The following is a 27,086-nucleotide window of genomic DNA, read 5'->3' as shown; positions in this document are numbered from 1 at the left end:
TTTTGCCTAGGGGGCAGGGTGATAACTACAGCTGCGCATGCTCAGTAGGGCATGTTGAAAGCTCTAGAATCTTTGAGATCAAAGTTCTGGACCAGGCTCCATCTGATATCACCCATGTGTGAGAACTAACATCCTGCTGTCCTCAGAAGACAGCTGTTACAGGTACGCAACTCTGCTAAATGCAGGGGGCTTTAATTTTTTATTTTCGCCAACAGTTTCCCCCTCTTCTTTGGGCTTCCAGCTCATTTGAAACAGTATGATCCTAGTAACTTGGGTACTTGCCAGGTTCTTATGGCCTGGATTGGCCACTGTTGGAAACAGGATGCTGGGCTTGATGGACCCTTGGTCTGACCCAGTATGGCATTTTCTTATGTTCTTATGTTCTAGCACCATAAACCTTCGTTCAAAAACTGAACTGGAAACCCCGATAAGCCAGATGTTGCATGTCATGCAACACTAGAGAGATTTATTTATGAAATGCATTCCTATTTCTGTGACATAGAAACAGAAATGTATTTCCTCCTGTATTGTGCAAAAGAAAATATTATGAGCTGCACATAAGTTGGCATAAGTCCATTCACTGAACTGAACATAAAATGCTTTTTTCTACCCTTGTTGGCTGGACATTTTATTTTTCTAGTCTCTTTGATCCTATTTGAGAAAACAGAACAAGTCAGGCTGCTATAGATCCCTACATACAAATTACATGCTAGCAGAATACTTCACCTTGGTCATATGTATAGAATACAAACAGACCCTCACCAAATTTAGAATAAAGAGACCTTAAAATGTAAACAGAAACCTGCAGACAGAAACAGAACTGGAAACCATAACAAGCCAGTGTCTGTATGCAGTATAATGATATAAAAACAGAACCTCATAAAACATCAAATAATAAAATAAAAAATATAAACCATCAATCATAAGTTAACTATACTAATATAAAGAATAAATTTCAAAACAGCTGACAAAACATCCAGTAATTAGAACCTCATAAATATTCCATATCATTAGATATATCAAATAACACCTAATTAAAACTGAGTATATTTAAGAAAAACAATCCTCCACTCTCCATACCTGGAACATTTGATTTCCAGATGCCCTGAGATTGTTGTGGATTTATAAGGGAGCAGGGGTTGTTGCACACAAACCTTTTCCTATATCGCAAATGCTGAATCAGACACACACGATCTGTCTCGTGCTCAATTATATATAATCAAACACAAAGAGACAGAAAGTAATCCTCAATGAGTTCCAACACAATATACAAATGTAAATTCACAAGAAGGAACAAAAAATAACCAAAATGTGCTAATAACTAAACCATTTTTTATAAGACATTCTAGCAAATATTGGTAAAAGTACTCAAGTAAAACAGCCACACAACTTAGTGTAAAGTAATGGATCAGAAGTGGATTTGCAGACTAAATCCAACAAATGTGCGATATCAGTGAAGAGATGAATTTCTACAAGCGTCAGTCTTTCAGTCTTAATTGGGAGATTGTCTTATAGCTCATACCCAGAAGCTGAAATATGTGGAATCAATGGATGATCTTAAAACGTTCACCATTTTCATCTGTACCTGACAAAAAGGCCTTGATGTTTTGCCACTCAGCGTCTTCATCAGGGGAAGAATGATAATGGTTTATACATACACAAGATCTCTCGTGCTCAATCTTACATACACACGTGCTTTCTCTCATGCCCTTTCACTTGTTTCTCCCTCTGGAAGAATAAGGGGCAGCAGCAGTCTCCTTAAGTCCGGACAACTACCAGACTCTGGGCCCTACTACGCCTGCTTATGACTTTGAGGCGGGGGAGTGGGAGGCCAATGCAGCATCTTTCACCTGACAGGTCATGCTCCTTACTGCTGGGAAGGGGGTGGGGAGGCCGATGTTTCTTGCAGGCTGTGCTCAGTCTGACTGCTGAGGTGAGAAAGGGGGGTTTGGAGGCCTCAGGCCTAGTACTGCTGCTTTTGGCTCTGTAGCTTTGTTTCTACCGAGGAGAGGAGTGGAAGGCTGATGCCATTAACTTCAGCCTTGCTCTTGACTGCTGGGGTGGGAGATGGGTGCTGCTAGTGTGGCTGCAAGCTGCGCTCCTTATTGCTAGGGCAAGGGGTGTGGAAGGCTGATGCTGTTTGTTGCAACTCCACGGGCTGCACCTTCTGACTACTGGGGGAGGGGAGGCCAATGTTTGTTCTTTCGTCCAGACCCATGCTCTGCTGACTGCAGGAGGGGCTTCGAAGCAGGCACAGCAGTTCTTTCCAAAAAGGTGTGTATCAGGTAGAGGGGAGGCAGCTCTTCAGCTAAATTGTGAGAGATGGTGCTCCTTGATACCGCCTATGGCTGAGGACAATTCAGCCATAGGCTAGCTACGGCTCTGATTTATCATGCATATTTTATAGAGTTAAACACAGAGAATCCTTTATTCGAAAGGGGAAGTGAGAGGGCAACTATAGTGTAAGGCATTGCAAAAGGAAAAAAGTTGAGAAGTCTGGGTGAACCTTATAATTATCTTTTATTGTATTCTGTTTTATAGCTGCTTTTTTGACCCAGCAGTTTCCTCTTGCTCCTTTGGACTTCCAGCTCAGTAGGATCTAGGTCTGGGATATGGTGCTATGAGCCTTGTTTTATGTCCACGTCCAACTTGCACAGCCCAGTCATAAAAATCCTCAGTTGGGGAGCCAAGCGCCGGGGCTCCTTCTGGAACTCTGCAATCGTGGGCCTTAAATCCGACCTGTATGTAATGTCATTGCCCTATGACTGACTGACTTCACTCGCTCCCAGGGCATATGAAAACTGCCTCCACATTTCTAGAGCATTTTATAATTGTCTAATGCTGAGGGCTGTGACTTTTATGAGGTATTATGTCTAGATGGGAACTTTTGTAACTTACAAAAAATCATAAATAGAAGCAAGCATCATATGTTCAACAGACAGATGGAGCTAAAGATATGTATTAAATGAAAAGGAATATCACAAAGAATGTAGTAAGACAGGCACATAAAAAATCATGGGTTAAATTCATAAGCAATATACAGTTGTGATCAGAAGTTTACACACCCCTGCCAGAATTTGTAAGATGTGTAGTATTTTAAGAAAGCATGCGTGGTCAGACAAAACACGTCTATTTCCTTTATTGCTATGGTTCGTTTAATGTTTGTGCTTTTCTGTGATGCATGAAATAGTTTAATCTGAAACCCATTAAAAATGTCATCTGCTGCAGGATTTCCTGTTCCTGCATGCTGCCTGGAAAAGAGGTGCTGAATTAGGAAGGAGAGGGCTGATCTCTGCTGAGATTCAGCACAACTGAAAGGCAGCAAATCTTCAGCCAGCTTGCTGCCCTAGGCACAGGGCCTAGTGTGCCTATTGAAAAACACAGGCCTGTTTAGGATGCTATGCTTATCACCCACATAGTGGCCTACCAGCTCTTCATGGACCAGTATATGTTGGACATCTTGAAGCAGGTGCAGGAAATGGCCAAGCAGCTGTCTCAAAAGCAGCAGGACGCTCTCTCTCCAGTCACTGGTGCACAAGAGGAGTGTGGGGAAACACTGGATCAGGTCGACCTATGATATTTTCAAGACTGCATCGAGAATCTCTGCAGCAGGGATTAGCGCCTGTAGACTTGCTTGTCTGCAGTTATCTGATCTCCTTTAGGAGGTGCAGGAGTGGTTTGCTGATATGCTGTGCACAGGTGAGAATCTCTTTGGAGATGAGGTGAAGGACTTAATGTCCTAAATTCGAGACCACCATGCGACACTCCAGCAGCACTCAACTAGCACTCATGACTCATCCTCATCCAGGATCTTCAAGGTCTGGTCACAGGAAATTTGCCTCCGAGGAGATACTGTCCTCCGCCTCTTCTGTCCCATCAGCAGCAACAGGCCCTTCATAGCCATCTGAGGCAACAGGGGGCTCTAAAGCGCTATCCAGTGCCTTGGTCAACTCCTGGGATAAGGTTTTGACTGGCTCGCAGGGAGCTTAGCCAAGACAGCTATAGCCGTGGTAATGGACCTAATGGCCAGGGAAGGCTGTGGTTCTAAGCAAACTGGTGGCCCAGAGTAACCTTGTATCCTCTGCCATCATCCGCAGATGGTACAAATTAAACCTATTGAGCGCCCTGACAAATTGCCCCAAGTGCTTTTTGGGGACAGATAGTGCAAATGAGGAAGTACTTTTAGCAACAATTTTTTGTTGTGCCATTTGGCACCTGTTTTATTGGTTCTCTTTTTTTTTTTGTTAGGGGGGCCGCTTGTAGCTAGGGATTCACCCATGTGTGAGGACTGCCATCCAACTTGCCATTGAGAAAGAAGCGTTGCTTACCTGTAATCTGCTGTCCGCAGAGAACACTTGATGTTAGTCCTCACAGAACCCGCCTGCCTGCCTTTCTGCGGAGTTGTTTCCACTTTGTGGGTTTTGTTCTTATTTTTATTATGAATTATGTTAAGACTGAGGTTACCCCCCATGGCCACAGGGTATATTGCATACATGAGCATGCTCAGAGAGGCTCAGTCAGAGTTCGAGAAGTTTTGGCATAAGATTTTCCGTGCCAGGCTCCATTGGATGATGTCAGCCATGTGTGAGGACTGACATCCTGCTGTCTCCGGACAACACCTGTCAAGATAAACAACTCTGCTAAACATTTAAAAATGCTTGAAGAGATTTTCCGACTTAAGTCCTTTTCTAATCATAAAGCAAGTGGCAGTGTATTCCAGAAATTAGGAACTAAAAAAGAAAAGCTGGTTTCTCTAGTCCTTTTGAGTCTAATCTCTCTTGAAGAAAATAGTCTATTTTTCATGATGCAAGGAGCTAAGAATATACCTAGTGTGGTATGAAACAATACACTTTGCAAGGTAGGGCAGAGTTCTCCATTGCAGAGCCTTAAGTCAAGCACGAGAACAAATTAAGACCAGGATTTCTGAACATATAGATGGGGTATAGTTTAATGGGACAAAGCCAACATGGATTTAGCCAAGAGAAGTCTTGCTTCACCAAGTAGCTACATTTTTGGAGGGGCATAAAACTATATGAACTGGCTCAACTTCATCAGCATGATAAAGTTGAGCCAGTTCATATAGTTTATCTGGATTTTCAGAAAGCATCTGTCAAAGTCCTTCATGAGTCTTCTTAGGAAATTAGTCATGGGATAGGGAAATCCGACAATCTCTCAGCAGTGCATGGTTCGATGGAATGTATCTTTGAAGGATACTAATGAAACGGGAGAGTTAGGGCATCCCAACAGAGTTCCAATAAAAGCAAAAGTAGTCAATGTGCCTATAAGTAAAGAATCACCTGAACTAAAGATTCCAAATTATCCTTAACTGAAAAGCAGATTAATACAAACAAAAAACACACTTTGAAATATCTGTATGCCAATGCCAGAAGTCTAAGAAGTAAGATTGGGAGAGTTAGCGTGTATAGCAGTGAATGATGAGAGGCATAATTGGCATCTCAGCGACCTGGTGGGAGGATCAGTGGGACAGTGTTATATCAGGGTATAAATCAACTTGGTGGGGGTGTAGCCCTTTATGTCCGAGAGGGTATAGAGTCCAACAGGATAAAGATCATACAAGAGATTGAATGCTCAGTAGAATCTATATGAGTAGAAATACTGTGTGTTGGGTAAGAGTATAGTGATAGGAGTATACTACCGTCCACCTGGTCAAAATGGTCAGACAGATGATGAAATGCTAAGAGAAATCAGGGAAGCTAACCAATTTGGCAGTGCAGTAATAATGGGAGATTTCAATTTCCAAATTCAAAATTCTCTTACTATATAATTCCACGATTAAAGCAATCTATATTTGAAACAACTGATTAAATGGTCAACTTTTTCAGTGGAAAGTGCCTCAAGGATCTGTACTTAGACCAGTGCTTTTCAATATATTGATAAATGATCTGGAAAAGGAATATGATGAATGAGGTAATCAAATTTACACATGATACAGAAGTATTCAGAGTAGTTAAATCACAAGTGGATTGTGATAAATTGCAGGAAGACCTTGTGAGACTGGAAAATTGGGCATCCAAATGGCAGATGAAATTTAATGTGGACAAGTGCAAGGTGATGCATGAGGGGAAAAATAATCCATCCTGTAGTTGCATGTTAGGTTCCATATTAGGCGTTATCACCCAAGGAAAAGTTCGAGGTGTCATAGTAGATAATACATTGAAATTGACAGCGCAGTGTGCTGCAGAAGTCAAAAATGCAAATTGAATGTTAGGAATTGTTAGGAAGGGAATGGTGAATAAAACAGAAAATGTTATACCACCTCTATTTCGCTCCATGGTGAGACCGTACCTTGAGTACTGTCTACTATTCTGGGATGGAACTGTTTCCCTGTGTGGAAAGGCTAAAGAGGTTAGGGCTGTTCAGCTTGGAGAAGAAACAGCTGAGGGGGAATATGATAGAGATCTAAAATCATGAGAGATCTGGAACGGGTAATTGTTAATCGGTTATTTACGCTTTTGGATAATAGAAGGACTAGGGGGCACTCCATGAAGTTTGCAAGTAGCACTTTTAAAACTAATTGGAGAACATTCTTTTTCACTCAATGCGCAATAAAGCTCTGGATTTTTTGCCAGAGGATGTAGTTAGGGCAGTTAGCGTAGCTGGGTTTAAAAAAGATTTGGATAAGTTCTTGGAGGAGAAGTCCCTTAACTACTATTAATCAAGTTGACTTAGAGACTAGCCTCTGCTATTACTGGCATCAGTGGCATGGGATCTTGTACTTGTAGCCTGGATTGGCCCCTGTTGGAAACAGGATGCTGGGCTCGATGGACCCTTGGTCTGACCCAGTATGGCAAATTATATTATTAGGTCTTAGGGGGCAGTGTGGTTTGCCACCTGGTCAAAAGACAGAAACAGAGTAGGACTTAATGTAAATTTTCCCAGTGTACAAATGTGAATAGTGGAATGCTCCAGGGATCTGTTCTGGGACCACTGCTTTTTAATTTATTTATAAATGACATGGAAATAAGAACATTGACAGGCCGATACAGTAAGGATGCGTTAGTGCGGCAGTGCCGGGTGCACCCTCGTTTGCCGCACGCACAGTTCTGATCACATACCACTCGATACTCTATTTAAATTGCTTGCAAATGCAAGCCGCGTCCAACGCGTGTCCATGAAGCGCAATCCATTTTACTGTATAGGCGCTTTATACAGCGCCTATACAGTATCCTGGGTGCGCTGGTACCTGTCATTTCAAATGACACTTCAAATGACATTTGAAATGACAGGTACCAGGAAGTGGATCCCAACTTTAACCAAAAGAAAACCTAAAATCCCCTCCTCCCGAAGCGACTCGACATGTAAAGTATTGTGAATAAATGTAACCAAAGTTAACTTACTTTTTCTTTCTTTCAGCCCTTTCAGCCCTCTCCCGGAGGCGCGCCGCGGCTCCCCTGCCTCCTGGGGGCAGCCGGCGGCGGAAGCGGCTTCCAGCAGCCCTCGCCGGCGAAGATGCACGCCCGTAGTGCATGGGCGTTCAAGCCAGCGAAAGCACATGAACGGGCGTGCGTGACGTATGCCGTGATGTCACGCACGCCCGTTCATACGCTTTTGCTGACTTGGGGGCCCGTCAATTTGGGTGCTCAAGGCACCGGGTGTGCGTGATGTCACGGCGTACGTCACGCACGCCCGTTCATGTGCTTTCGCTGGCTTGAGCGCCCGTGCACTACGGGCGTGCATTTGTCCGTCTTCGCCAGCAGGGGCAGCCGGCTGCCCCCGGGAGGTAGGGGAGTCGCGGCGCCTCTGGAGGAGGGCAGAGAGGGCTGAAAGAGAGAGAGAAAAAAAGTAAGTTAACTTTGGTTACATTTATTCACAATACTTTACATGTTGAGTCGTTTCAGGAGGAGGGGATTTTAGATTTTTAGGTTTTCTTTTGGTTAAAGTTGCTTCGGGAGGAGGGGAGAGAGTACTGGGGCTGCCCCGGAGACCGGCACTCATGGATGCGGCCAGGGCAGGTGAGCGGGGGCTGGGGGAAAGTTTGCCGTCTACCCTTACCTCTGCCTCTAATGCAGGGGTAGGCGGTAAATTAGCAGGTTAAACGCGGCTAAACTGCAGGTAAAGAAGGCGATAGTCGGGGCGCACGTTACTGAATGGGGGGGAATAGCTAATCCGATCGTTTACATCTCATATACATGCCGCGGGCGGAAAGGGTTACCCGTTGATTTAAAGAAGCGGTAAGGATGGGTTAAAAGGGATAGTGAATCGTGGGGTGGACTAACATGGCTAAATTGTGAGTAGAAAGCGGGTTAGAAGCAGGGTAACTGTGGCCGCACTTTACTGTATCGGCCTGTGAGTGAGGTGATCAAATTTGCTGATGACACAGTTCTTCAAAGTTGTTAAATCACAAGAGGATTGTGAGAAATTGCAAGAGTACCTTGCAAAACTAGGAGACTGGGCATGCAAATGACAAATGAAATTTAACGTGGACATGTGCAAAGTAAAGCACTTGGGGAAGAGTAATATAAATTATAGTTATATAATACAAGGTTCCACATTAGGAGTCGTCATTCAGGAAAAGGATCTAGGCATCATTGATAATACTTATGAAATCTTCTGCTTAGTGGGCAGCAGAAGCCAGGAAAGAAAATAGAATGTTGGGAATTGTTAGGAAATGAATGGAGAATAAAAGAGAGCAATACAAAGGCATTATGATATTGTCTATGGTGCGACCTCATCTTGAGTATTATGTGCAGTTCTGGTCACTACATCTCAAATATATAGCAGAATTAGAAAAAGTACAGATAGAGGCAACCAAAATGATAAAAGGGATGGAATGATTACCCTATGAGGAAAGGCTAAAGAGGTTAGGAATCTTCAGCCTGGAGAAGAGCCGGCTGATAGTTCTATAAAATGTGGAGTGAAACAAGTAAACAATCTGTTGTTTACTTTTTCAAACAATAGACTAGGGGACACATTAAAACTAAGAGAAACATTTTTTTATTCAATGTGTACTTAAGCTCTGGAATTCATTGCCAGATGATGTGGTAAAACTATTAGTGCAGCTGCATTTAAGAAAAAAAAGATTTGGACAAATTCCTGGAGGAAGTCTGTAAACCATTATTAAGGTGGAGTTGAAGTCTACTTTTTTTTTATCTCTGGGATAAACAGCTTGGAATCTCTCTACCCCTTGGGATCCTGCCACATACTTATAACCTGGATTGGCCATTGTTGGAAACAGGATACTGGACTTGATGGACCTTTTAGTCTGGTCCAGTATGGCAAATTTTATGTACTTATGCACCCAATTTTAAATACAGTAACAGCTGATACAGATAGTCAGTGAAGCTCTTTGAGATGAGTTGTAACTTAGTGGTATTTTCTTTTCCCCAAAATTAATTTCCTCTGCACTCAGGCCAGTCAACACCATTGGGTTATGGATACCTACCAGCAGTTGGAGTCTGAGAAAAACGGACTTGCTGATGTCACGGACACCTGATATTATCCTTCCATTATTCTCCATCTTCAGTAGGTGGTGGATATATAGCTCCCTTGTGGGGATTGCTCATGTTCACATTAAAAAAAAAAAAGTGATAAGACGATAAGAAGAAGAATTAAATACTTGAGTTCCTGAGGGTGACACCCAACTGTTCCCTCCCTTAGTTGAGTGCTTTAAATATTGAGGCCTGGTACAGGCATGGGCTTAAGAAAGACAGAGAGAAGGCTCAGCAGTAAAGGCTTGCGCTCCCCTGTAACCAAAGACCCGATTGTGCCCTAAGCCAAGGAAAGGCTGACCTCAGGTAAAAATGTTAGGAGGGGTAACGTTTTCTGGCATCCTGCTCGCTGTCCACTTTGGGCAAGTGCTAGAGGGAGACTGCTCTGGGAGATATTGAGGAGGGTGCTGCTCATAACCTGTTGAATGATTCCACTGGGGATTCGATTTCACACCTTGGAAGAGGGAGAAATTCCACTTGACTTGGAAGTGGAATCGCTCATCGAACAACGGGCGATAGAACCAGTTCCACCCCATCTAATTGGCCAGGGGAGCTGAGACCAATCCTGGATTTAAGAAGTCTGAACCAACATCTAACCTGAGAGAAATTCAAAAGGAATTCCCTCCTCTTCATCCAGAAGGGGTAATCTGTGTGCTGTGGATCTGAAAGTTGCTTATGCTCATATTCCCATCCACGCCTCCCATTTGCGATACCTGTACTTTATGGTGGATTCTTCTCACTATCTGTACTCCCCTTTGGCCTTTCAGCTGCACTAAGAGTTATCAACAAATGGCTAACTATAGTAGCAATGCATCTGACATCAGGGCATCCAGGTCTTTTCACATAGATAAGTAGCTGAACTAGCCATGGTGTATGAGTACGTCTTCCATGCCACTAGGTGGCGGAGCTCTCAAAGTCCATCAAAGACTTTTAGCTAGGTACTCCTTCCCTCCTGTATCCTGACAAGATTACCTCAGGCTCCTTAGTCTGACTTTTTTTCCGTACAATGGTGTGCGCAGAGCTCTCGCTCCTTCTTCTCTCGTTTAAAATTGTAACATCTAAAGCGAAAAGGAAACAACAAAGTTAAACAAAATAAAATAATAATAATATAGAAAAAGAAAAGGAAAAAAGGTTTTTTTCTCAGCAGCCTGCCCTCCCGAGATAGTACAAACATCTCGGGGCACCCCTTCCCCCCTTCGGACATTCGCCGACTCGACTATCCCTTCCTCTCTCCCCTGTCCTACTCCCCACTGTTACCATTCATCTCTGACGTTCACTTTCCTCTCTGCCCAGCCTCATGCTTCCTTTTCCCCGTCCCCCCTCCTTTCCTTTCTATAGTTGCTCCCATCCTATGGAACACCATGCCCCCTCCCCCCCCCCCCCCCCCCCCGATCTGAAACAAGAACCCTGCATCAAGAAATTTAAACATAACTCCTGCCCCCGACCCTGCAACTCCTCTCTCTCTCTCTCTCTCTCTCTCTCTCTCTTACTTCTCTCATCATAATTTATCAGCTTAGTGCCCATCTTCTTCCTCTCATCCCTCCCCCTCCTCTTTCTCCTCCTTCCTATGCAACTTTCCTACCTCCTCTCTCCTCTCCTTCCCCTATGACACTCTTGCACTTATTTTTACCACTACAACCCTGTAAATTGCCTCAGCCACCTGTAAATCATTCCAGTGCCCCATTTGGTATCTTCAGCGCCTGTGAATTCTCCCAGTGCCTCCCTTGGCACAACTGTTTGGCACACCCTGTTATAACTGATTCCTTGTTATAGTTTTTTCCAGGTTTTAACCTTAATACCCCTCCCAATTGTAAATATGTTTATTGTAATATGTTTTTTGTAAAGCTCTGTTTCACTGCATTACTTGTTCTCTGGAAACTGACGTGGTGATCCCAACGAATGCCGGCCTATAAAAATGTTAAATACAATTTCTAAGACTCCTTGTCTCAATACCTACAACTCGCGCTCAGTGGAAGCACTTCCTGAACTCCGTTGGTTTCTCCGTAGCTTGGAATTCTCTTTATAACTTCAGCGAACACCTTGACAGCCAACCACCTTCCATGGTTCAATTCTAGTGCCATATGACATGGAGTGTAACGACAACTGGGCACATTACCATCCCATCCAGACGATTTTCTCAGAAATCAGTTCACAGATACGGCACAAAGCCTTGGGATTAGACATAATCCCTTCGTACCTACTCCCAGCGTTTTATCACGACTTCCACATTCATCCTCAGCCCTCTACCAAGTTTAAAAAAAAATATTTTTTTATAAGGGGCAAATAACCTTGAGAGCTTACTCCGCTTATAAGCACCGTTTTTTCAACCATCGAAGCAACAAACTGATCAGCAACACAAACTTCATCAGCTTGCTGGGACACCTCGCCAGCTGAGGCATCCTAAGAATCCTCAATCTCCAAACTCGTCTGGTTATTTTCAGTAATCATAAGGCTGCCCTCATTACCTCAGGGATACAGTTGCCCACTTATTCCCCATCTCTATTCTCGTTGCACTTAATCAGCTTTATCAGTTATATTAATACTACTACCTATAGAATGCCTTCTCAAAACCAGTCTTCCGTCCTTCATCCTGGGGGTCGCACTGCCTTTCAAACAGGCACATCCTTACATATCAAGGCATCCCAATACCTAGTGTTACCTAGGTTTTTCTCCAGACGGGAAAACCATTCTGCGAAACAGGATTTTCCATGCGGCCTACTTCTTACCACTGGGTTCACCAGCGACTAGACAAGCATAGTGCTGCACCATTTGTCATCAGGGGGACTAAGTTTTTTTCCCTGTTTAAACAATAGTTTCCTAATGTCATTCATCCCAAGGCTTCCAAACGGTGACCTTTGCAAACGATTCTTGCCTAATCAATCTAGGACTCTAATCCACTAAAAAAAAAAAAAGGAACCAGGACTGGAAGGTTCACCTTACAGTCTATTCACATTGCAATTCATCGAACCCTGCATCTCAAGGTTCACGACAAGGCTTTCTACCTTACCAGAGAGCTTTAACTCTCTCAACCTGTTCTACAACTCTCCTTCACAGTACACAACTCCTTCACAGTGCCAACTTTACAGACATAACTGTTCTGGGACATGTAGGGTACCAACCTACACAGTTCCCCCGACGTGCCTACATATCTAATGCCTGTGATGCGGCCTAAGGCACAATGGAATCTATTGCCACATTTCTTGACCTGCAAAAAAAACCCAACATAAAAACAAATACCAGGAATGGACTCATAACGGTAGCTTCTTCCGTTGACATCTTGAGCAAGCTCATCCTTGACTACCCTGTGACACCAGGTAGCCTCACCTCAGCATCTGTACAAATTCCATACACAACTTCTATTGACTTCGTACAAATACACTCTGCACATATGCCTCAAGATTCCCTACAAGGGTATGAGAGTCAGGATTCACACGAATCCGTCTTGCATTGTGTAAAAAAAATAAATACAGAGCAGAGTATCTGGTTCCTGGAACCTCTACGAAGTGGCAATTCAAGTCTGGATCACGCGCAACGAATATCTATCTTACTTCCATAAATTATCTGCCCGACATGGTTGATTTCAGGCCGGACAAACTCAGCATCACTTTCACTCCCGCAAAAGGGGACCTAACAGAGGTAACTCCAAGCATACTCTCACTAAGACTTCACTAATAAGGGTCTTGTGCAGCCCTGTACACAGATAATGGGGAGCTTTGTTCGATTTCTCTGAGCTCACTTAAACTCCAGGTGCCTTTCTCATCAATTGGTCACAACGCATATTTATGCATTCCTTTGACTTCTTCCACTCATCTCTCGATCACTCCAGAGATGCAAAAAAGACCAGATGATTCTGCCACATCGCACATAGGCATACAACCAAGCGTATCTACGCCTTATCGCGCCAACATAACCAAAAACGTCCATAGTATGGTTACCTATGACGGCTTTCAATCCGCGACCCAATTCTCCGGGACGCAGCTCCTAGTTTCTTCACTAGACCGAGGAAACATCCTTTCCACGTCTTCCTACACCTTAGGGCGTGGACATTGATGAACTCGTTTATCTGGTTTTTTTTTCCTTTCATCAGAACAAATCTCCATCACATTCAATTATCAGGAAGATTGAACCCACTGCGCTTCCAAGGGTGCATCAACAGGTATAGCCCTTCAAAGACGGCCCACTTGGCCGTCTTTTGTTATACCGCCATCTTGCTGCAGCAAGGGCAACGCAGCTTCTCACTATGAGTTCCCGTAAGCACCACTACATCTTACTATCTTCATATAAAGGAACTACCACTTTCATGTTACTCATTGGTATACCTCTTCATGTACGGCCTATTAAACCTACATCCACTTTACAAAACCACAGGTGCCATGGCATTTTAACATGAATCTTGAACAGCTAATGCTTGCACCTCTACACACTTATCACCTTCGCTCCTCGCATAACAGGTGTTTCTTTCCTATTCGATTTCAGTCCTACAAGACCACGTGATTTACAACCACTGGTTCAATACCCTCTTTCTCTTCCATTTCACCACAGCAATGTAACCCTGCACACTTACTCGGAGTTATACTATCAGTAATGTCCCGTTTTTCTGCATTACCCTAGCCATCACCTACTCCACATTCCATCCACATCTCTTGCAATTAACGATGAGAGGTTGAAACGTCTTGATTGTAATCGTGCACTACCATACTACGATATGTGCACTCTGTCACCCAATCGACCTCACAATGATTTCTTCGTCACTCCAAATGCACAAGAGCGTGCAATGACGATGACAACTTTAAGGCGATCTCCAGTTACATCCATTTAGCGATAATGGACAATTGCAAACGCTTTATGCATTCCTAAAGAGACAGCGGATACATGTGATGACAACCTGGATTGCTCTAACTATAAAGTATCTCTCATAGACATCTATGAAGAGGTGACACAAACACCGCTACACATTTCACATCCCACCAGTGTTTTCTAAACAGCCAGGGGATGATCCTTTGCGACGGACTATCCTACAGAAGCACAAAATTCTAAACAGATACAGCCTTCATAGGAACTGTCCGCCAGTATTTTCGTATTGAGCAAAAAAAAAAAAATTGACACATACTGTTGCTCAATACGTCAGCTGGGGACTCCCATACAGCATGGCTAATTCATCTGCTATCTATGGAAAACACCGTTTACAGTAAGTAAACTTGCTCTTCCCTTACCTGGATGATTTGCTTGTGACAGCGAAATCCCAGGAAAGCATTTTAACCTCCCTGGAGAAAAAATGTCTCCTACAGTTGCTGGGCTTCCTTGTAAATTTGAGAAATCTACTATGATTCCCTCCCAGAAAAGCAAGTTCATTAGGGCCTGGATAGATTCTCTGCAAGAAAGAGAGCTTTCCTTCCTTCAGATCAAGCTCAAACTCTTTGGACATTAGTTCAAACTACTGAACACAAATCAATCAACTGCCAGAGAGCTGCTGGTTGTTCTTGTTTACATGGCGGCAGCAGTCAGTATAGTAGCAGTAACCTGCCTGCATGTGTGTCTTCTACAATGGGACCATCATTTCTAGTGGGACCAGCTAACTCAGCCCCTATCAATCAAAGTAGCAATCTCATCAGAAATGAAACAGGAATTGAATTGGTGGTTGGACCCCTTCATTTTACAGGAAGGAGTATCAGTGTGACTGGCTCCTCACCAAGTAACTTTAGCAACAGATGTCTCCAGAAAGGGGGGGGGGGGGGGCGCATAGAGGCCCTTTTCAAACTCAAGGACCACAGTCTTTCCAGGAGCAACAATTTCAGATCAATTTCCCAGAGTTGAGAGCAATAAGAAACACACTAAAATACCTTCTTCAAGGTAAGAGAATTCTTATTCAAACATAATCACCATGTTTTAAGTGAACAAACAGAGGTACAGGATCTTGGACTTCTTGCCAAGAAGTGATTTAAAAAAAAAAAAAAATGGGAATGAGCACGCAAACACTAAGCTGTCCTGCAAGTGACCTATCTTTCTGGAATCGCCAACTTATTGGCAGATAACTTCAGCAGAGTTTTGGTTTTTTTGGGTTTTTTTTTTTGACCACATGAATGATCTCTAAAGCATTCAATAGCCATATAGCCAACAGACTGTTCAGTCTCTGGGGATTTCCAGCAATTGAACTATTTGCTTCAGAGCCAAACAGAAAAGGTTTGCTCTGTTCTTTCAAGCAAATTCAGATCTGCTCAGAAGGAGCTGCCGAATGCACTCCAGTATAACATTATTCAAAGGTATACATAGGGTATGTAGTGTAGATCAGTGAAATAAACTACTTTAATACATTTTTTGATTTTGTATTTTTTAGACAGCAGAATGTGAAAAATTTGTGTGAAGATGTTTGCAAGGCAGTATACTCATTGCCTTTTTGTAGCATCTCTATTAATAGTAATATGTTGTAAATTTTGTTTCTTACGCAAAGTTATAAGGTGCAAATTGCAAACTGTTAAGGAATTTTTGTTCCATCGCTACTAATATTGTTTTTTATATTGGTTAAGATAGTTTTTGAATGGTGTAGTGAATGCTTTCTACAGAAATTTGTGGTTTTGAAAACCTGGTTTGGGTATCCGTGCTTAAACTTGTGTTCTTGAACCCAGAGATATGGATACAAGGGTTTTTAGTTTGTTCATAATCTTGATATACCACGTTTTCAATGTTGTATCAAAGTGGTTGCTATAAAAAAAAAAAAAAATCTGTTGCACTCAATCAGGTTTGTCTTAACAGTCTGAATAGGGAATTACAGACTGAAATTTTGTCAATAAGATTTCAAGCTGTGAAACAAAATGAGATTGGCACAGCGCAAGCTGGTCTTTGTACTTTGGCCCAATATAATAGTGCCCATGGCTATATGCACATTTTTGTGCTTATATCTTTACTCATGATGGTATAAGTAGTTCAGTGCACAAAAACTGTCTGCCACAAATTAGCACTTTTCCTTGCAGATGTTAAAGCACTGGCCATTACTTCCCAATGCAGAGAGGTGCATAGGCTGAATGCATGTTTCCTTAATGCTGGAAATTTAGCTCTTGGTCAGAGGCAGATTAAAGTTTCTGAGGCTATGGGGCTATACTTCACATTTGTGGTGCGTAGGTCCTATGCTTGTTATGATTTGTATGCTTAAAACTCTTTCTGTGTAGAAATCTTGGTTTATGTGCACGAAGCACATCTTTGTTCAAACATTTTTGGGTTAGCATGCTTATTTAAAGTCCTGATGCTTAACTTATTGCATCAGAAATTTAGGATTTTTTTTTTAAACTGTGTGCCGAATATAAACTTAAAGTAGATAAGGCGATGGGGCCAGATGGGTTACATCCGAGGGTATTGAGGGAATTTGGAGTCCTTAGCAGCTCAGCTGGCTGACCTTTTCAGTATTTGTTTAGAGCTGAGTATCTCTGAAGGACCTGGAGAGGGGTGGATGTGGTTCCTGTTAAAAGTGGAAGTAGGAGGAGGCTGGAAACTACAGGCCAGTTAGTCTGACTTTTGTGGTGAGCAAATTAATGCGATTACTACTGAAACAGATATAGCAGTTTCTGTAATCCAATGGATTGCATGATCCAAGGCAGCATGGTTTTATTAGCGTTATGGTAAATCTTGTCAGACCAATCTGATCAATTTTCTTTGATTGGGTGACTGGAGAGTTAGATCAAGGGGAGAGCACTGTACTTAGTGTACTTAGATTTCACTAAAGCCTTTGACATGATTCCACATAAGAGACTTATAAATAAATTGAACGCCCTTGGTATGTAACTTAGTGATTTGACTAGGTTAGAAACTTTCAAATGGAGTTTACTGTGAGGAGGGGGCGTTACTAACCGTGTGCTTCAGGGTTTAGTCTTGAGTTTAGTTATTTTCTCTCCCCCCATTAATATTTTGAGAGGCCAAAACAAAAACAATATAGACAATCTTAACAGCTCCACAATGAATACAGCTAAGGGTTATCCCTTGTCCCCCATATACATCATATACAGGTTTGTCTATTAAACAAAAACCCCCCAAAAAACAAAAAAACTTTCCTTTTTTTCCATGCTATCCCCTCCCTCAAGTTGGACCTCCATAGTTAATAAAAATTCCAAATATTCTGAAACTTATTTAGCCTATTCCTTCTAATTGCTGTAAGCTTTTTCATCTTGTATACCATTTCCGACCTTCGATACACTTGAGCTAAGTTTGGAGCATCCTCTTTCTTTCAGTTGATGTATGCTTGAGTCTGAGACCAACATGGAGACTGTGATTGACCCAGAATCCTCTACTGCAGTTCTGTTTGCAGTTCTGGCCATGTGACCTCTAAATGTGCTATTGAGTCTGACCTGGAGGAATTACAGGAGATCTGGACAGCAGCTGGAGCTGTCTAAAACTTGTGGTGGAGGGTCATAGGGTCACAAAAAAGCAGAAGGAAAAGGTCAGAATCTCAGGCTAATATTCAAACTACAGGGAGGAGGAATAGCCTAGTGGTTAGAGCAGTGGACTATGAACCAGGAGACCAGGGTTTGAGTCCTGCTGTCGCTCCTTGTGACCTTGCTCAAGTCACTTTACCCTCAGGTACAAAAACTTAGATTGTAAGCCCTCTGGGGATAGATAAATACCTACAGTACCTGAATGTAAACCAGTGATATCTCGATTGAGATCAAATGTTGGTATATAAAAAAAAAAAAAAAATACAGTAGCACCTAAGCCAACAGCTTAGGGCTTGAAGATCTCTCTGAGGGTGAAGAAAATGACAGGACAGAGGACTAATGGAAGATTGATGTGAACATCAGGCCAGTGGGCCTCAATTTGGGAAGGGGATCAGGGTAATATAGGTCTAATTTATCTTGTTTTGACATGAGAAGCTGTGTTCGTGATACTCCCATAGGTTCATGCAGTTTTACTTACTTGAGATTGCCTGTTTCATCTATAAAAAGCAAAACACACTGATGCACAACAAGAGACAGAGGCTAGTGCTTTTCATAAGCAGATGTCCTGCCTTTCTGTTCCTCCCAAGGGTACCTGTATTGCTTATTGATATATAATTAAAAAATAAAAATTGATATTTGTTTCTCAAATTTTGATATGGTATCCTTGGAGAAGCACCTTAAGCATGTTTGGTGCTTAACACAGTTCAGAGCAATGGTACATCGTGTTGCAGCAAATACTTGAGAAATCAGCTGATCCATTTCATATGGAACATTCTCAGATGCCACACTAAATAAAATATAAAAAATCCCATCTTAATTGCCTCCCCATTAGAGACTGAACAAATCTTTGAACCTTCTTCCAAAAAGGCACTAATACCCCGTACCCTCACCCTCTCCAGCAGCTACCTGGCACACTGTTATGCATTTTATGTAACCTATGAAGGGTAAGATACCATCTATAGTACACCTTCAGGGTGTTCTCTATTAAGTGCACAGAGAGGGAAGTTTTTAACCACTGAACCCCTTATATCTTCCTAAATGTTTAATTTTATTTATAAATCTTTTCCAGCTCAGCTCATGTTGTAATCTAGTCTTAGGTTTACCGAAAAGTATCATGTATACATCTTGGATGTCAAGCCCTTTATATTATTCTTTGAACATAGCATTTCTATTTTTATATGAGCCCTATTCACTAGATGAATTTGCCCAACATTATGAAGAAGATAGACAAATTTGAAAAAACGCATAGTAATCTGCATTAGTGATACAAAACCTTTCCTTTAAGCTTTCAAAGTTTCACAGTGCAGTTTAAATACCTCGATTTTGCCTAATCATGAAATGGGTTCATTATTCCAGAGCAACAGATCTCTATAGATTTTTTTTTTTTTTTTTTCAATAAGGGCCCGTAATTTAACCCCAACAACTGATGCATATGTACTGAAAGATTAATGCCCAAGTACCTGATGGTTTGATCCACCCACTATTTATAATGGACTTCTCCTCCAAGAACTTATCCAATCCTTTTTTAAACACAGCTATACTAACTGCACTAACCACATCCTCTGGCAACAAATTCCAGAGTTTAATTGTGCGTTGAGTAAAAAAGAACTTTCTCCGATTAGTTTTAAATGTGCCTCATGCTAACTTCATGGAGTGCCCCCTAGCCTTTCTATTATCCGAAAGAGTAAATAACCAATTCACATCTACCCGTTCTAGACCTCTCATGATTTTAAACATCTCTATCATATCCCCCCTCAGCCGTCTCTTCTCCAAGCTGAAAAGTCCTAACCTCTTTAGTCTTTCCTTATAGGGGAGCTGTTCCATTCCCCTTATCATTTTGGTAGCCCTTCTCTGTACCTTCTCCATCACAATTATATCTATTTTGAGATGCGGCGACCAGAATTGTACACACTATTCAAGGTGCGGTCTCACCATGGAGCGATACAGAGGCATTATGACATTTTCCGTTTTATTCACCATTCCCTTTCTAATAATTCCCAACATTCTGTTTGCTTTTTTGACTGCCTCAGCACACTGAACCGACGATTTCAATGTGTTATCCACTATGACGCCTAGATCTCTTTCTTGGGTTGTAGCATCTAATATGGAACCTAACATTGTGTAACTATAGCATGGGTTATTTCCTGGCGTGTAGCCAGATGGACTCAGAACAAGTGGGTATAGTGTGCTTGTGCTAGCAGTTAGAGACGGATCTGACATCAGCACGGGTACATATACCCCCACAGGAAGTGAAGCAACTCAGTAATTTCCGTCTCCAAAGCAGTTTGGAGTGCCTGCACGCTCGCTCCTCGCGGGATCCACCTTCAGACCCCTCTGGGGCCTGTCTCTCTGTTCCCTAACTTTGAAGATGGTGTTCTTGCTGGCAGTGTGTTCAGCACGCCACATCTCCGAGCTACAAGCGCTGTCCTGCCGTGATCCCTTTCTCAGGCTCACTCCAGAGGCTATCCATCTTCGCACGGTTCCCTCCTTTTTACCTAAAGTGGTCTCACACTTTCACCTCAACCAAACCATATCTTTGCCAACCACGGCGCGTTTGAAGAAATCTGAAGAAGGGCGTTTGCTACGCCATCTCGACATCGGCTGATTGCTGCCCAGATACCTGGAAATGACAGAAGCAGTACGAAAGACGGACCATCTGTTCGCCCTTCACAGCGGGAAGAAGCAAGGGGAAGCGGCCTCTCGGCCTACCATAGCCCGCTGGATCAAAGAAGTTATCAGAGCAGCCTACGTAGAGGCGAGAAAGTCACCACCTCTACAGGTCAAGGCTCATTCTACCAAGAGCGCAAGCAGCATCTTGGGCAGAATCGAGGATGCTGTCTCCCGCAGAAATATGTAAGGCGGCGAAATGGTCCTCCCTCCATACCTTTTCCAGATTTTACCGTCTGGATGTCCAGGCCAGGGAGGACACAGCATTTGCGAGGGCAGTCCTATGCGGTCCTCAGGCAGCCTCCCGCCCAGTCTGGGAGGAAAGCTTTTGTACATCCCACTTGTTCTGAGTCCATCTGGCTACACGCCAGGAAATGCTGAGATTACTTACCTGATAATCTCCTTTTCCTTAGTGTAGACAGATGGACTCAGCATCCCGCCCGGCTGCCAGTATACATGGGTTTCACCGATTCATGGTAAGCCATGTCATTTTCTTACATAAGAGCGTCCACTCTACCAAGTGTCGACGCCTTCCGGTTGGAAGCGCTGGCGGTCTCCAGCTACTATCCATCGGTCAGGGGAATCCTGTTTCCCTATTTCATTGATCGTCAGTACACATATATCCATAACAGCTTTTGCAAGGAAGATTACTGAGTTGCTTCACTTCCTGGGGGTGTATATGTACCCGTGCTGACGTCAGATCAGTCTCCAGCTGCTAGCACAAGCACACTATACCCACTTGTTCTGAGTCCATCTGTCTACACTAAGGAAAAGGAGATTATCAGGTAAGTAATCTCAGCATTTTTCCCTATATGCATCACCTTGCACTTATCCACATTAAATTTCATCTGCCATTTGGATGCCCAATTTTCCAGTCTCACAAGGTCTTCCTGCAATTTATCACAATCTGCTTGTGATTTAACTACTCTGAACAATTTTGTATCATCTGCAAATTTAATTCTCACTCTTATTTCTTTCCAGATCATTTATAAATATATTGAAAAGTAATGTTCCCAATACAGATCCCTGAGGCACTCCACTGCCCACTCCCTTCCACTGAGAAAATTGTCCATTTAATCCTACTCTCTGTTTCCTGTCTTTTAGCCAGTTTGCAATCCACGAAAGCACATTGCCACCTATCCCATGACTTTTTACTTTTCCTAGAAGCCTCTCATGAGGAACTTTGTCAAACGCTTTCTGAAAATCCAAGTACACTACATCTACCGGTTCACCTTTATCCACATGTTTATTAACTCCTTCAAAAAAGTGAAGCAGATTTGTGAGGCAAGACTTGCCTTGGTAAAGCCATGCTGACTTTGTTCCATTAAACCATGTCTTTCTATATGTTCTGTGATTTTGATGTTTAGAACACTTTCCACTATTTTTCCTGGCACGGAGGTCAGACGAACCGGCCTATCAATATTGGGGTTACATTAGCTATCCTCCAGTCTTCAGGTACAATGGATGATTTTAATGATAGGATACAAATTTTTACTAATAGCTCTGAAATTTCATTTTTTAGTTCCTTCAGAACTCTGGGTTGTATATCATCCGGTCCAGGTGATTTACTACTCTTCAGTTTGTCAATCAGGTCTACCACATCTTCTAGGTTCACCATGATTTGATTCAGTCCATCTGAATCATTACCTATGAAAACCTTCTCTAGTATGGGTGCCTCCCCAACATCCTCTTCAGTAAACTCTGAAGCAAAGAAATCATTTAATCTTTCAGCGATGGCCTTATCTTCTCTAAGTGCCCCTTTAACCCCTCGATCATCTAACAGTCCAACTGACTCCCTCACAGGCTTTCTGCTTCGGATATATTTTAAAAAGTTTTTACTGTGAGTTTTTGCCTCTACAGCCAACTTCTTTTCAAATTCTCTCTTAGCCTGTCTTATCAATGACTTGCATAAACATTGGCAAGTTAAATGTATTATCCTATTTTCTTCTGCTGGATCCTTCTTCCAATTTTTGAATGAAGATCTTTTGGCTAAAATAACTTTTCACATCCCCTTTTAACCATGCCGGTAATAGTTTTGCCTTCTTTCCACCTTTCTTAATGTGTGGAATACATCTGGACTGTGCTTCTAGAATGGTAATTTTTAACAATGACCACACCTCTTGCACACTTTTTACTTTTGTAGCTGCTCCTTTCAGTTTTTTTCTAACAATTTTTCTTATTTTAGCAAAGTTTCCCTTTTGAAAGTTTAGCATGAGAGCCATGGATTTGCATACTGTTCCTTTTCCAGTGATTTATTAGCTTGCATCACCTTCTCTAGCCTGGAAACTTCTCCCTCCAACCTCTTCTGTTGTATAGGATCGAGAGTTGGAAGCCAGACCCCCGCCAGATACCCATCAATGTCCTCCTTTTTTATGGAGCCATCTGCTGACTAAAGCTCCTGATAGAAGTGCCTAAAGTGCACTCCCTTACCATCCCAGGAGCATATACCAACTGCCCTTGATTTCTAATGCTTGTAATCTCTGTCTGCAACTTTTTTTTTTTTTTAACTTGCTCGTTAAGTCTAGAGGACTAATTACTAAATTTAAAATACTCTTGATTTAGCAGCATGAGTTTGAGATATAGTCAGATAACCATCCGGCTCCCCTCTCGCCTGTCTTTGAACAAGTCGTCTTATGTTGCGATTCAAGATGTCTGATCCAGACAAGTAACTCCTCCGCTTTCCTCACCCTCTCTTTTCCCAAGATGCCCATATCATCAGCTTACCTCAAATAACTGCTTTCAAACCATCCCATACCATATTTGGTCAGACTTCCCCCAGATTACGAAGACTGCTCGTTGCCACACTGTTTCCTCTGGTTATTCAATCAGGGCCTTCTGTATTTGCATTTTTCCACTTTTTTTTAACAGAATCCATTACCATTTCGCAAAAATCTTGTGGTTCCTTGTTGGAGTCCCCAGATCTGGTGTCGCTCCACTCTGCAAAGGACAAACTTCCAGTGGTTGAATTAATCCCGCCTTCTCCAAAGCATCTCTCTTCATCCAGTGCTTTCACTTCCCTTCGATAGTAAACAGAATGCCAAAAGGATATAGCCACTTGTATTTCATGTTGCCATGCCGCAATACCTCTGTTATCTCCTTCATTTCCCGGTGTCTAGCAAGCATGGCAGCTGATAAGTCTGCAAAGAAATACATTTTATGAAATTCCCACTGAAGAGCCCCATTGGCTCATGCAGTCGCCATTACTTTTTCTTTGAGCTGGAGATCACTGAAGCACACTTATGTTTCTAAGGAGATTCTGGTGCATAGGATCCCCCAAACGATGAGCCCAGTCGATCTGGATCATGGACACCTCTATCTCTCCTGCACCAGCCAGCAAAGCCCAGCACACTTGTCTCACCACCTCTGCACAATCTGCATACTCCTGCACTTCAGGCTCTCCTCTGATATGCAGATTATTTCTGCGCGCTCAATCCTCCGTTTTAGCACATGAGATCCTCTTTCCCTTCTTTCAAATCCAAAACCTCCTTTTGCAATTTTTCAACTCGCATGACTTGTTCTTCCTGGTGCTGTTCAATCTTATCCACATGGGCCTCGATGTAATTCATTTCTCCTCTCAATTCATTTATCTCCTCCAACATCTTCTTAGAAATAATGTCCCATTTAAAATATTTAAACTATGCTCTTATCTCCTCCCAGGTTGAGCTCTCCCTCTCTGCAGTATTTGTTAGATCTTGCCCACCCTCCTCCGAGCATGAGGGAGAAGGCTCCTGTGCTGTCTTTGGGCCTGTCATTCGCCAGCTTGGAGTCCCAGCTGCTGCAAAATAGCTTTTGATTTCAGCCTTTTTTTTTTTCTCGTCGCCATCATAGAGCAGCTGTTGAAACAACAAAATGTCGGTGGTATGGGCTCAGAATGCTCCTTTTAAATCTGATTTCAGTGGATTAAGTAAACATCCAGACGGAGAAATGGGTTCAGGTTTCCATCTTAGCCTGTGACATCACTTCCCCCAAGTCAGTTATTTTCAACCTTTTCATGAGCAGCATTGCAGAAGGATTATTGGGAAAAGTTTGCATTTTTGCAGATGATACCATAATCTGCAACAGAGCTGACAGCCAGGAAGGTGTGGAATACGAAGGATCTAGCAAAGCCTGAGTAATGGTCTAGAGACTGATAGCTGAGATTTAATGCTAAAAAAACCGGAGTAATGCATTTTGGATGCAAAAACCCACTGGAGAAGTTACAGCATTGGAGGTGAAATTCTTCTAAGCACAAAAGAGCAGGATCTGGGGGTGATTGTATCTGTTTATCTTAAAGTGGATAATATGACAGCAAAAACCAGAAAGATGTTTAGCTGCATAGGGAGAGGAATGATTAGTAGAAAATGAGAGGTGATATCTCATTTAGAATACTATGTACAATTCTGGAGACTGCACTTTCAAAAGGATATAAACAGGATGGAATTGGTCTAGTGGGTGACTACTAAAGTGGTCACAGATCTTCATTCTAAAGCATATGGGGATAGACTTAAACATCTAAACATGTGTACCTTGGAAGAAAGGTGAGAGAGGGGGAGATATGATAGACGTTTAAATATCTCCAAGGTTTGCATGGAAAGGAGGCTCTAAATCAAAGGGTCATGGGATGATGATGAAAAGGGCTAAACTCAGGAGAAATCTTAAGAAATATTTCTTTACAGAGAAGGTAGTAGATGTATGGAATAGCCTCCTAGTGAAGGTGGTGGAGGCAAAAACTGTCTCTGAATGCAAGAAAGCATGAGTTAAATATAGGGAATCTCTAGGAAGTGATGGGATTTACAATACTAAATTAATTGGGTGGATGGGCAGACTAGATGGACCAGATTGTCTTTCTGCCAGTATATTTCTATGTTCTAGTGCACATTTTCCCCACAGATAAGCAGGCTGAATTAGCCATGCTGACTGGGAGTGCCCCCTGGCGGCCCAGTGCGGGAACTTCTAATAGAATGTTGAAAACTTTGCTCATGCACGCCTGTGTGGTGGTGCCTTGCCGCACGACTGACTCTCTTTCCTCCGTTTTTTGCTTTCCCATGCAGTAATGGTCACGGGTTCTTCTCTCTCCACTCTTGGGAAAGCTTTCTCTCTCTTCTCAAAATCACTTCGGTGAACACCAAACAGCACTTTTCAGTGTCCTGATGACTCCTAAAGCTCCCGGTTTTAAATTTTGCCAATGCGGCAAAATCATGTCCCTCACGGACTGACCGCTGTTATTTATGTCTCAGCCCTGACCATAGTCAGGCATCCTGCCGGGATTGTGGCAGGATGTCCCCACAGGCCCAGCGGCAGTGTGCTGTGAAGATCACTGGACTGAGGGAATTGGAAGGAAGACCAGTCTGGTTCCTATGCCCCTAACCAGCGCTCTGTGCAGTCTTCCCCAGGGCAAGAACCCAACATACCAGAAAAATAAAAGTGGGTATCCTCCTTGAACTGGCTAACAGTAAGTTAAAACGGCCAAAAACCGTAGCAGGTCATATGAAGCATGGTCATTCCTGTAACAGCCCAGACGCACCAAAGCACAATCAAGCGCCAATGCGTCGCCCGATACTTCCCATGATGATCTGAATCGGACTGAGCCTTTGAGACCGATGCAGAAATCAGTTGATGCAAATCAGCTGATGAGCTGTGTCAACCGATGCAAACATCAAAAAGTGAGTCGAAGTCAGCTTTGGACCACACTTCCAGGATGCAGACACATCTGACTCAGACGCAAACGTTGAGGCCATTGAAAACTAAGAAATCAAGGCATTTGATGCAGAACACCTTGCGTCGGAAATTTTGATGACAAGACACTTGCACCAATCTAAGGATCTACCCTTAGTGTTTACCATTTCTGATTTAGAAAGTTCCAACGACTCAGATGCCGATATCCCTTGCATTCTGAAGTGCTCCTCTTCATCAACTTCGGATAAACATCACATGAGGGCATACATTAAGGAACCTTCAGACAGCCCTCCAAAGTGGTCGGGGAAGTCTACTTTCCCTAGAGAGGGCCAAGACAGCTCTCCACCAGCTGAGAAAAAGAAAACTGCAACTACCAACAAAGGATAACAAGCTGCAGCCTCTCAATCGCTGTCCCAAATTATGGGAATTCTTCAAACCTTCTTCAACATGTTACTGTTCTCTCAGAATCTGCGCAACCCTCCTCACCCCCCCCAGCCCATCAGCGGCCAGAAGAATAGCTTGGCTCCGGGCGAGCACCATTTGCGAGGAGTTCCTAGACAAACTAGCAGACCTGCCATGTAAGGGGGGAGGAACCCTTTTCAGGGAGAAACTTGGTGGAAACTATATCCCAGCTTAAAGAAAAGTGTGGCAGTTTTGTCACTCACATAGTCCACTGACCAAACAATGATGAAGTGTTACTATCCACCCTATCAAGTCATTTTATCTTAGACTCTCCTATAGGCCATTATCCTCATACAGGATTCCACCATATCAACAAAGACTGCATTCCCAGCACATCCAATCTCGAGGACTGAATCATTATTAGCTAACATCAAAGCTGCCACAGCCTGTTAGTCAAAAACCCCAACAGTCTTTTTGAGCTTGAACAGGCCAC

The 27,086-nt window shown here is 42.8% G+C and overlaps 1 protein-coding gene across 19 annotated transcripts in view; it reads left to right on the top strand.

Annotated features, from left to right (window-relative positions):
• Positions 1–27,086, top strand: part of TRIP12 (thyroid hormone receptor interactor 12) — a 495,519-nt gene that overhangs the window by 92,525 nt on the left and 375,908 nt on the right. The gene's annotated exons all lie outside the window — the stretch shown is intronic.

The sequence above is a fragment of the Rhinatrema bivittatum genome, chromosome 9 (assembly GCF_901001135.1).
Source record: "Rhinatrema bivittatum chromosome 9, aRhiBiv1.1, whole genome shotgun sequence".
NCBI lineage: Eukaryota > Metazoa > Chordata > Amphibia > Gymnophiona > Rhinatrematidae > Rhinatrema > Rhinatrema bivittatum.
Note: the sequence above shows the minus strand (reverse complement) of the source record. Positions and strands in the feature narration are given on the sequence as shown.